Source organism: Fukomys damarensis, unplaced genomic scaffold, assembly GCF_012274545.1.
Source record: "Fukomys damarensis isolate Sample0158 unplaced genomic scaffold, DMR_v1.0_HiC HiC_scaffold_4, whole genome shotgun sequence".
Classification (NCBI taxonomy): Eukaryota; Metazoa; Chordata; class Mammalia; order Rodentia; family Bathyergidae; genus Fukomys; species Fukomys damarensis.
Window position 1 is genome coordinate 32,444,892 of NW_022900916.1, and position 10,628 is coordinate 32,455,519.

Below are 10,628 nucleotides of genomic sequence, written 5' to 3' on the forward strand. Positions count from 1 at the left end.
AAAAAAAAAAAAAAAAAAAAAAAAATCCAAAAACCTGGGGTAGGAGCATACGTTTCATTTAAAAGAGTTTATTACATGTTTACACCTTTTAAAAAATACAGTGAATGCACAAGTTTTAAGTGTACCATTCAATGAGTTTTGACAAATCCTTATAACCTTGAAACTTAAATTATTAAGAGACGGAGAGACAGTATGGTCACCTTAGAATGCTCTTATTTTTCAGTCAGCCCCCTATTGTACATTCTGCTCTGACTTCTTTCATCACACATTAATTTTGTCTGTTGTGGGCTGTACTTACTGTGAAATGCAAGGAAAATAATGCACACTGATAAAAAGATTAAAGACAAGTATGAGATGATTATAAAATATGTAAAGTAAAATGTTAATGATAAAATCTGGGTGTTGGGCATATGGCAATTCACTGTAAAATGCTCTCAATCTTTCTATATATTTGGAAATCTACATACTAAGCATTAGAAAAGAGAAAAATAAAAATCTTTCCCCTCACCCCAAAAACCTAAAACACTCCTGAAGAAAATCAAGATCAGGAGAATATAACTTGCTAGATTTAAAAAACCATAAAGATAGATTAATCAATATAGTGTGGTGATGGTACAGAGATAGAAAAACTAGCCAGTGGAAAAATATAAAGCGCCAGGAAACAGACCCATACATCTGCACAAATTTTATGGCAGAAAAATCATTGCAGATCAGTAAGGGAAGAATGTACTTTTCAATAAACACCACTTGTATAATCAGTTATCCATGGGGAAAAAAATAAAATAAAATAGTAGGTAAATTAAGAATTTAAATGGAAAGACAAACCTGTAAATTTTAGATATGCTAAAGGTAGTGGAGTGATGCTCTGAATCCATTACCAGTTTTTTCCGATACACTTCCCTGCAGGTCAAAAAATTAAGAGGGGAAAGGAAGATATTTCTTAACCTCCCAGCAGCTAAAAATCTAGACATAAATAAAATCCTATCAACTAGGTATATGTACAGGAGATTTAGAAGGTTATGGTGTGGCCAAAGCTTATTGGTTTAAGCTTTTTTCTGCTTTAATCAGAACCTGACCTCCATAAGAGTCCTGCATGTTTGGTGGTGGACAGGTGCAGCAGCAGGCACAATGGCAACAGTACTGAGCTCTGTGCCAGCTATTCCTCACCAGTTTGCGAGCTGTGAAGATATGGTCAGTTGGCGATCATGGCAGCTTTCCAGTTATGGCTTTCTGATCCTAGGCCACAGCAGTATGTCCTTGGACACAACAGTTACAATGCCAGACTTCCACTTCCTTTCTTTGTGTGCATATAAATTCCCCTCGTAGGTCAGTGCTACAATCGCTGGAAGACATTCTGAAGGTCCAGAGTCTTAGAGTCCTGATGTAGATTTCAATCAGAATTAACTCTCATGTAAATTTCTGATTAAAACATAGATTATGTTGTTTGCACTTAATCTTGATGATCTAAATATAACCCTAAAAATTTTAAAGCCTTAGTATGAACACATTTTTTTAAACAACACATCAGACAGACCATTGTGGCGGTCCAGCCGTCACATCACGAACATGCCTCAGTTGGGGAGTGAGGATTAAGAAAGGAAATAACACTCAAGCCTGAGTGGAGACCAAGAGAAGTCTGATTTATTTCACAGAAATAGCTCCTTTTAAAGGCACATCAACAGGAAGCACCTGACTCCTACAGATAACGTCAGATCTTTAACAGGAAGTACCTGACTGCTACAGATAACACCAGATCTTTGGCTATCTCTTTGAGTTTCTCCCATGCAGGGTCAAAAACAAGTTTAACATGTGCAGTCCTTAAAAAGGGACAAATTTTAACAAATGCTAATTAGGAACATCCTGACCACACATTGTGTCAATGCCTTGATTATAAAGAAAGAAGTTATCTTTCAAATGTCAAATGCCCGTGGGCCATAACTGGCTCCCACATTTCCCCCTTTTTTATTATATTTAGAGCAGGGACTTTCCCAGCTCAGCAGAAAGACTGTGCCTGTCATAGGTGAGAAATATCCAGAGAAATCCCTTACCCATCATCAAGCCATGAGAAGTTTAATACTCATGCTCTGTCTTAGGTTGGATATTTCTCCACAATTCTCTTACCCGTCTTTGACTACCAGCCTCTGCAGGGGTTATACGATGGGTTGTGAAGGCCTGACATATAGCTTTCTCTACCTCTATAAATATTTGTAAACCTTGATCTTCATACCAGGACTCATTAATTTTTACAGACATCATTACAAAAGTAGGTTGTCTCAAAACTATCACAGAATGAAAGGAAATCATCATTTCTGAGAATATACAAATGGTCAATTTACAATTAATGATATTATCAGTTTCTAAACAATCTATATTTCCTACTAATAACATAAGGAGCATTAACAAAGACATTCTTCTCTTCTTTTGTTCCTTGACTTGAGATAACACAGTATTTATGGTATTTCACATATTAGAGGCCCCATGCCAAAAACATTCAAAACTAAGTTTAGTAACTTTGACATCTGATCATAAACGTATTTCTCCCAATGCAGCAGCAATTTTTCAAATGTTGGTTTGAGAAAAACCTAAATCTGTTTACCAAAGTCCTGCAGATAAGCTTAAGTCTGTGAAATTTCCAAGTGACCCGTCCAAAACTTTTGAGATGTGTCATTAAATAACCTTTCCTGAGGTATAGTAACATAACATCTTTTCTATAAAATCGTAGTATTAAGGACTGTGGAGGTTCACCAGTCCCATTAAATCCTTGTTCTAGATAAAGAAGGGAAACTTTTTGCTTTTTGGAATGAAATTTCCACTTGTGCACCGAGACACATTCTTTAGTTTTCTCTGCTGCTTCAGTGTTGGGGTCCCAATCTAGTCTCTTCACTGGAAACCCAGATTCAAGCTGTTCAAGGATAGTGGTAGGTCTATAAATGTATCTGTAACCATAAGTAGGTGGAGCAGACAAGAGGGGAGAATACCTGGACCAAAAGGTTATCATCATAAACAATATGTTGGAAAACCTGCATGGTCAAACAATATGAATACATTTTGTATACCAGAAAAGTAGCAATAATAATTATTATAATTATATGAAATCTTATGTCCTGTAATGTATCTTTGTATCAACAGGATCTTCCTTTTTTTTTAATCCTATAAAGCCAGGTTGTAGAAATCAACAATCTACTTGTATTTGACGTCATTTTATCAAAAACATAACTAGACAAACACTTTTGAACATTTAGACAGACATAAGACAATTTAAACTAGAGTGCACTCAAATGGTTTTGGCCAATTAAATTATAAAATCTTTTAGTTATGACTAGTCAAAACTTTTGCAGGTCAAAATTAACAGAGATCTCTTAGGGTTAAAGGAATGAAAACTCTTGACTGTAAATGTAAAGCTTTTATAACAAACTTGAGACCAACAAGCAAACATAAATAAATGATTTCCACACACCTTCTCTATATACTTAGACCTTCTGGTCTTGTATATCTTTCTTTACTTGTTTTTAACAAGATGAACATACAAAAACCTTTCATGTCAAAAGTATAACTCTTACTTATAGCTTTCCTAATATTTTTCTGTCTCATTTACTATTAACCTTCTATAACAAACTTCAGTTTAAAGTGTCCTTTTTCTGTTTTTAGATTGTTACATCTTAAAATTTGACTGGCTGCCAATAAAACAGTATTAACCTTGAATTTTTAGAAAAGAGCAAGTTAACCCTATAATCACAGTTTAAGAATTTGTAATTCACAAGAAGTGTTACCAAAACTAGTTTTTACTAGCAGCTGACTGTCACAGAGCAGTTTGATCAACTCCTAGGCTGGGTTGTTTTGAAATCTCTTTAATTATGGGGAACCCAAGGTCAGCAGCAGTCCAATGGACCTCCTGGAAATGACTTAAAATCAAGGTGGGGGGTAGATGAGCTTCTTTTCATCCTGTCAGAAAATTCAAAATAAGCAAGCAGACAAACAAGGAAACAAAGGAGTCCAAATAAGATATAGGACCAAGGCTTATGAAAACCAAACCAAAAGTAGAACCAGAGGTCTCACGAGCAGTTTCCTCTAGATTTTTTTTTTTAAACCAAAAGGATGGTGTCCTGACCAAGGGGGTTTGGGAGGTCTCCCATCCCCTGGGGCAAGGAGTCCATTAGCACATCTGCCTGGATCTCTGGGCCTCCAAAATGATCTGAATCACAAGTTACTAATTAACAATTGTCAGACATTAACAGGAAGAGAAAGACACAGAAGCAAAACAAAAAGAACAAGCACTCACCGATTGGTTTGTAAAAGTTTAAGTGTTTAATGCCATAGAGGTCTTTTAGGGGCAGCTTCGATCTCTAGCAAGCATCTCATAATTAGCATTTAACCCTCTCTGTGTCCTATTTAATTTTTGCTGTTTTTTGACACTGTTTTCCAAATTCAGTCTTCTACAAAAGGAAATTGCCCTGCCAGGCAAGCTTTAGCTATTTGTTTTCAATCAAAAGGAGGTAAAGCATCAGTTGTCAGAGAATCAAGCATTGCTAAAGTAAAAGGGGCTGTTGGTCCATATTGGCCCCAAGACATTTTCATTTTTTTTAAATTGTTTTGAGGAGAACGGGGTTTTCCTGAGCATCTCGAGCATCAAAGACTGGGCAGATAAGGGAAAATCCAGATAAATCTTTCTCAATATTTAAAGCTTGTTGTAAGCCTTATTGAACAGGGGACAAAAGAGGTTGAGAATTGATCCTAACAGGTTTTTTAACTTTTAAGGAACCCTAAAGCTAGAACAGTTAAAGAGCGCTTTCTCCGTGTGTGTGTGTGTGTGTGTGTGTGTGTGTGTGTGTGTGGGATCTAAACTATCTCAGATGAGAGTCCACAAACTAAAAGTATCCACAGGCACCTTGCCAGCTCCGTGTGCAGCATAATATCATTTTCCTACCTTATTCCAAGTATCTAAGTTTACAGTGCCTTCCTCAGGGAACCAGGGACAAACTATCTCTACAAATTCTAAAAAATTTATACAATTGCTGGTGCCCTACTCTAGCACCACCAACACGCAATAAATCTTTAAGCATATGTACAAAAAGCATGCAACTATTGCCGGCTCCCATTTTTAATATTTAAAAGAAAATTCACCGCTCCTTACCTTTTCGTTGAGGCCTCGTTCTTCTCCGCGGTGTCCTTCACTGGATCCCTCGATACTCAGGTCCCTGTTCAGGTGCCACTTATGTCGGTCCAGCCGTCACATCACAGACATGCCTGAGTTGGGGAGTGAGGATTAAGAAAGGAAATAACACTCAGGCCTGAGTGGAGACCAAGAGAAGTCTGATTTATTTCACAGAAACAGCTCCTTTTAAAGGCACATCAACAGGAAGCACCTGACTCCTACAGATAACGTCAGATCTTTAACAGGAATCACCTGACTCCTACAGCTAACGTCAGATCTTTAACAGGAAGCACCTGACTCCTACAGATAACATCAGATCTTTGGCTATCTCTTGGAGTTTCTCCCATGCAGGGTCAAAAACAAGTTTAACACGTGCAGTCCTTAAAAAGGAACAAATTTTAACAAATGCTAATTAGGAACATCCTGACCACACATTGTGTCAATGCCTTGATTATAAAGAAAGAAGTTATCTTTCAAATATCAAATGCCAGTGGGCCGTGACTGGTTCCCACAACCATGTATCAAAATAATCCACAATTGACTTTTTTCTGTTCAAAGACATCTTAAGTAGATGAAAATATCATAAAATAATAGATGATATTTGCTATTTATTTGTCACAGAGTATGAGTAGATTTCTCTAAAATCTAATATAAATCAATAACAAAAAGAGAAAGATACAAAACTGAGCAAAAGATATGAATAAAAGTCCAGCCATTCCATAAACCTGAGGAATATTTAACCCTACTTTACTCCCAGAATAGATTCAGCTGGGCTTGAAATTTGTTATAACTTTGATTAGATTCACTTTACCACTCTTGGGGTGGAATAAGGACATCTCCTTGAGAGGACCTTGGGTTCTACATGTTAGTGCTTTCAAAATATCTTTTTAAGACTCACTGCTTATCTATATGCTTGGAGAACCATGGTCTCCCCACCTCTGGTATTTGCATTTCTGGAAACTCTCTCTCCATCTTCCTTTCCAGCTTAATACCTTGACCATCTACAGTGTACCTAGTGATATCCTGGAGTGTTTGGGGTGACTCCTTTAGGTTTACCTGCTCTGCTCCCAAAGCTCATTTGGTGGCTTCTTTATGCACAGTGAAGACCTTTGGTGGCCCAAGAGCTCTCCTTAGCTCTACTGCTTTGGATGCAGCCTTCTGTGGCCACCACACTGAACTTGGAGAAGATGACATGGATCTCAGGGAGAATATATCTACCTGTTCCAGGCCCCTTGCCTTGGTGCTGTAGCATAGCATCTATCCTGCTGCACTCAGAAAAGACCTTTGAGAAAGTGTTATCAAGTAAGTTTAGACTCTCTCTGCCCAGGGCTCTTGAGGACTCTAATCCACCACCCCAACTATTAAGTATTCTCCTTATCTTTGTCTACAATGGGCTCTTTCTTCTCTCTTTACTTTGCCAGTGGTGAAGATAGTTCATGTCTCTTCTCTCCTAGAAGGAGTTACCTTTTCCAATTTAGTTTGCTCGGGTTTCCTTGTTTCATCAACTCTATACTGGGTAAAAGGTACTATGATTTTAATAGCAATCTCTACTCACACAGTTAGAATCTTGTCGTTTTCTATATTCTAACTGGTAGAAGAAGTCTCTTTCCACCTTCTGTTAAAGGATACCCTTAAATGGTCATAAAGCACCCTCTTACCAGGTGTTCTCATACATGATTTCCAAAGTTTTACTGAATATCTAAGCACAGAATTTGGCTAAGTTGATGGAGGAAATCCTTATTTGTCAAAATTAAACTTGAGTTTATCGTTAGTGGGAAGGTAAGAACAAAAGGTGAGGTTAAAGGAAGTAAAGATGAAATTAGGTGCCAACTATGAGTCAAGCTCTGTATGATACCTTGATGGTATTATCTCACCTAAAACTCATCACAACTCTGCAAAACATGTATTACTATCCCCATTTTATGAGTAAAAAAATACTATCGTAGAAATTTAATGGTCCATGGTCACTAAGAGTGTAAATAGAACACAGATTTTAAACTCAGTTCCCTATGAATTCAAATCTCGTGCTCTCTTTCTTAGTGTATCATATGCATGAAACAAGAATGTGTATAAAGAACAGAGAAGAAATTGGGAAGTTGTGGATGACCAGAGATTTTGTCAGATGAGTCCTAATTCTTGCTGCAGATATGTATTCAAAATTGACATCAAAGGCACCTAGTGTCATTGCATTCTCCTGGGTGGTGATGGGAAGGTAAGAAAAGACCCTAGAAAGCACTGGCACAGATGAGGTACAACTGACTTATTCTGTACTGTCAATCCAGACCCAGTTGAATATACAATCTAGTAATACCCATATATACCTACTTTCTAAAGAGAGCTCATAGGCAAATCCTCTAACCTTCCCTTCCAACCTGAGTGTCCCACTGGGTCACCCCTATATAGGAACTCTAGAGCTGCCACTGCCCAGTAAGGGGTACTAGACAATGAGAAAAAAATCAGAGCTCTGCATAGAGATCTTTGCCAGAAACTGGGTAGCTGACCTTCTAACAGACAAAAGGCAGGAGAGTTTCCCACTGGGCTTTCTGAGTATGGTAATAGGAGGCATGTAATTTTCTTGATATCAACTGCAGAAGTTATAGTTGCTATTTTAAATACATGCTGGGTTTAAAATTTGCATTCATATATTCCTAAATTGTGTGTTATTTTTCATACAGTTGAGACCAAACAGGCAAAGTCTTACAACTTCTTTTAAAAGATTTTTTTCTACATCCTAAAAACCTTTGTCAACACTTTTCCTTATGCCCATAGAGAGTTAATGAACTTACTTATTAATATTTTGTAGCACAATTTAAACATGATAGCCTTGCATATCTAAATACTTCTCTCTGAGCAACAGAAGCTTTAAACTACATTGCACGTACCTTAAAATTCTATATGCCCTTTGGGAAAATATATATACTTGCTCCCTTTGTGTTTGGAAGCCCCTATAAACAGAGTGTGTGTCTGCTGCTATTACCATCTGGTAGCTGACATCAATTCCCTTGCTGGTTTCCTCCAAAGAGGCAGCCTTATATGAATGCTTTCAGTAACATTTGACAGGCTTTAGTGACACAGTGGGGATCAGGCTTGGTTCCTTTATTGTGCTGCCTCACTAATGGAGATTTCTCAGAGTCCAGGAAATTCTCAGATTTGGAATAGTCTAACAGCTTATTCTAGAAAAAAGCAAGCAAGGGAAGAGGGGACAAGGGCAATTAATTCATTCTCTGAACCCCTACTCCTTCATATGTGCTGTGAAAAGGTAAGCAGAGACCAGAGAGTGTCCTCACTTCCCCTTAATGACCTGGAGCTGCATTACTCGTGTATTTTCACCGTGCTTCTCCTCTTTAGTACACTTCCTTCACTGAGCATCAGAGAAGCCATGGCACAATAAATATCTAAGCAAAGCTTTGGATTAGTAACTGAATAAAAGCCGCATGGCTCCTTCACATTTCCACTGAGTAGTGACCACTGTTTTATGCAAAACCCAGATGTCCAGATTTGAAAACATGCTTCCCCCACCCAGTTTGGTTTTCATGAGTAAGCAAATGATAGCTTAGATCCATTTCATTAATGAAAGTGAACAGAATAGCATGCCACATAAGGAAACACCAATACAGTGACAACTAAGGAAAGCCTCACACTCACTTAAGAGCAAGGAAAAACCCTGGAGATAAGAGACGTCCATTCAAGTCACCTCCTTGCTCCTAGCAGCTATGTGGGATTGGCCAGGGACCTACGTCTCTGAATATCAGCTTTGATATTTGTAGCAATGTGAGAACACATACCTCGTGGAGCTGTTATGAGAATTACCTAAGACATAATTCAATAGTAGGAGTGAGAACTTAATTAAAGGCAGGTCAGAGTGGCTATGGCCCTTTGAATCAGAATGATGCTCAAGACTCTCTTAGCTCTAGATCTCCATTGAGTAAGAGAAGCCAATGCAGGCTAAGACCTGGTGACTAGATAGAAATATACTTAGGTGGAGCAAGATCTAGAACTGAACCACTTGTAGGAAATGAAAGACAAATCAAAGGCAGGACAAAGAATGAGGAAAAGGGAACGTGGATGAAAAAATGGACACACGATGCAGATGAAATCTAGATCCAATGCCAGGTCCTGACAGCTAATTGGCACATTTTTGGAGATATCCAGGCTAGCAACTGACATCAGAGGCAAGAACCAGCCTGAGTCATTTAAAGGAGATTTTCCCACATTCCTGGGGAAATGTTCTCATTGAGGCCAAAACATTAAAAATAATTCAAAGGTTGTTTAAAATTTGATGGTTCCAAAACTATGTGCCACTTCCCATACTGAAAGATGGGAACTTCAGCTTTCAGAAGTTGGTTGGACTTGGCCATCTGCTCTTGTCACTTTCATACAATGGACTTTGAGATTGTGGTAGCATTGTATTTATGCACTATAGCATCTGCAGTACCCAAACCACTGCCTGTGCATAATTCCTCACAGTTCATTTTGGTGGGTGGATGGATGGATGGACAGACGGGTGATGGATGATGGACGGATGGATGGTTGGATATATGAATGGATGCATGGATGGATTAGCAACTTATCTTCAGCCCAGATGATCTTCTCCTGTCTTTCATGCAAAGCCATTTGTCCCTTCTTTTCAATGGCTCCAGTTTACCTCCTCCAAAACAGATTCTTACTTCTTGCTCTACACTTTCAAAAGACTTGACTTATATGTCTCAGTGAACCTTAGTATAACTTTTCTACATGTGCATCTATTACCTTCTCCCAGATTATCAGATCTTAAAATACGAGTACTACATCTTACGCATGTTAACTCCTTAATACCAAAGACAACAACAATTGACCATCAGTCAACAATAATTAAATAAACTAACACTGCTTTTTTAAAGCAAAGCATTTTTTGGCATTTAGATATACTCATCATAGGGAATGTGTACCTGTAGATGATATATCCTGCAGGAAACCAATATTTCTTAAGCAAGAAATCTTCATTCTCAGTTCTTTGAGACCAAAAATTGGCTGATATACCTGACTCAATCTAAATGTTTCAAGGTTTGCCAAGAAACCCACATGTAGGTACATTTTGATAAAAATTACCTAAGGAAGTAAAGAAATAATAATCACAAGTTGTGTCTTTTTGAAAGTGAATATTCCTAAAGTGAATGTCTATTCCCTACCTCCGAGGAAGACTTTGATTTATAATCTTTTCAGTGGCTGATGCTGAAGCCAGACAGATTCTGAAGCCAGACTAGAACGGCAACTTTTCTCTGTCATTTATTGGTTGTGTCCTTAACCTTTTGGTGGCTCACTATCTTCACCTCTAAAAGAGGACAATAATGGTAGTAGCTACTTCATAAGGTTGTTGTGAGGATAAAACAAATAGTTTTATGATAAGTACTTTGAATAAATATCAGGCACAGAGTAATCAAGTAAGTGCAGAATCTTTTGTTGACAACTTACCATTGTTCAAATTAAAAAAAAAAAA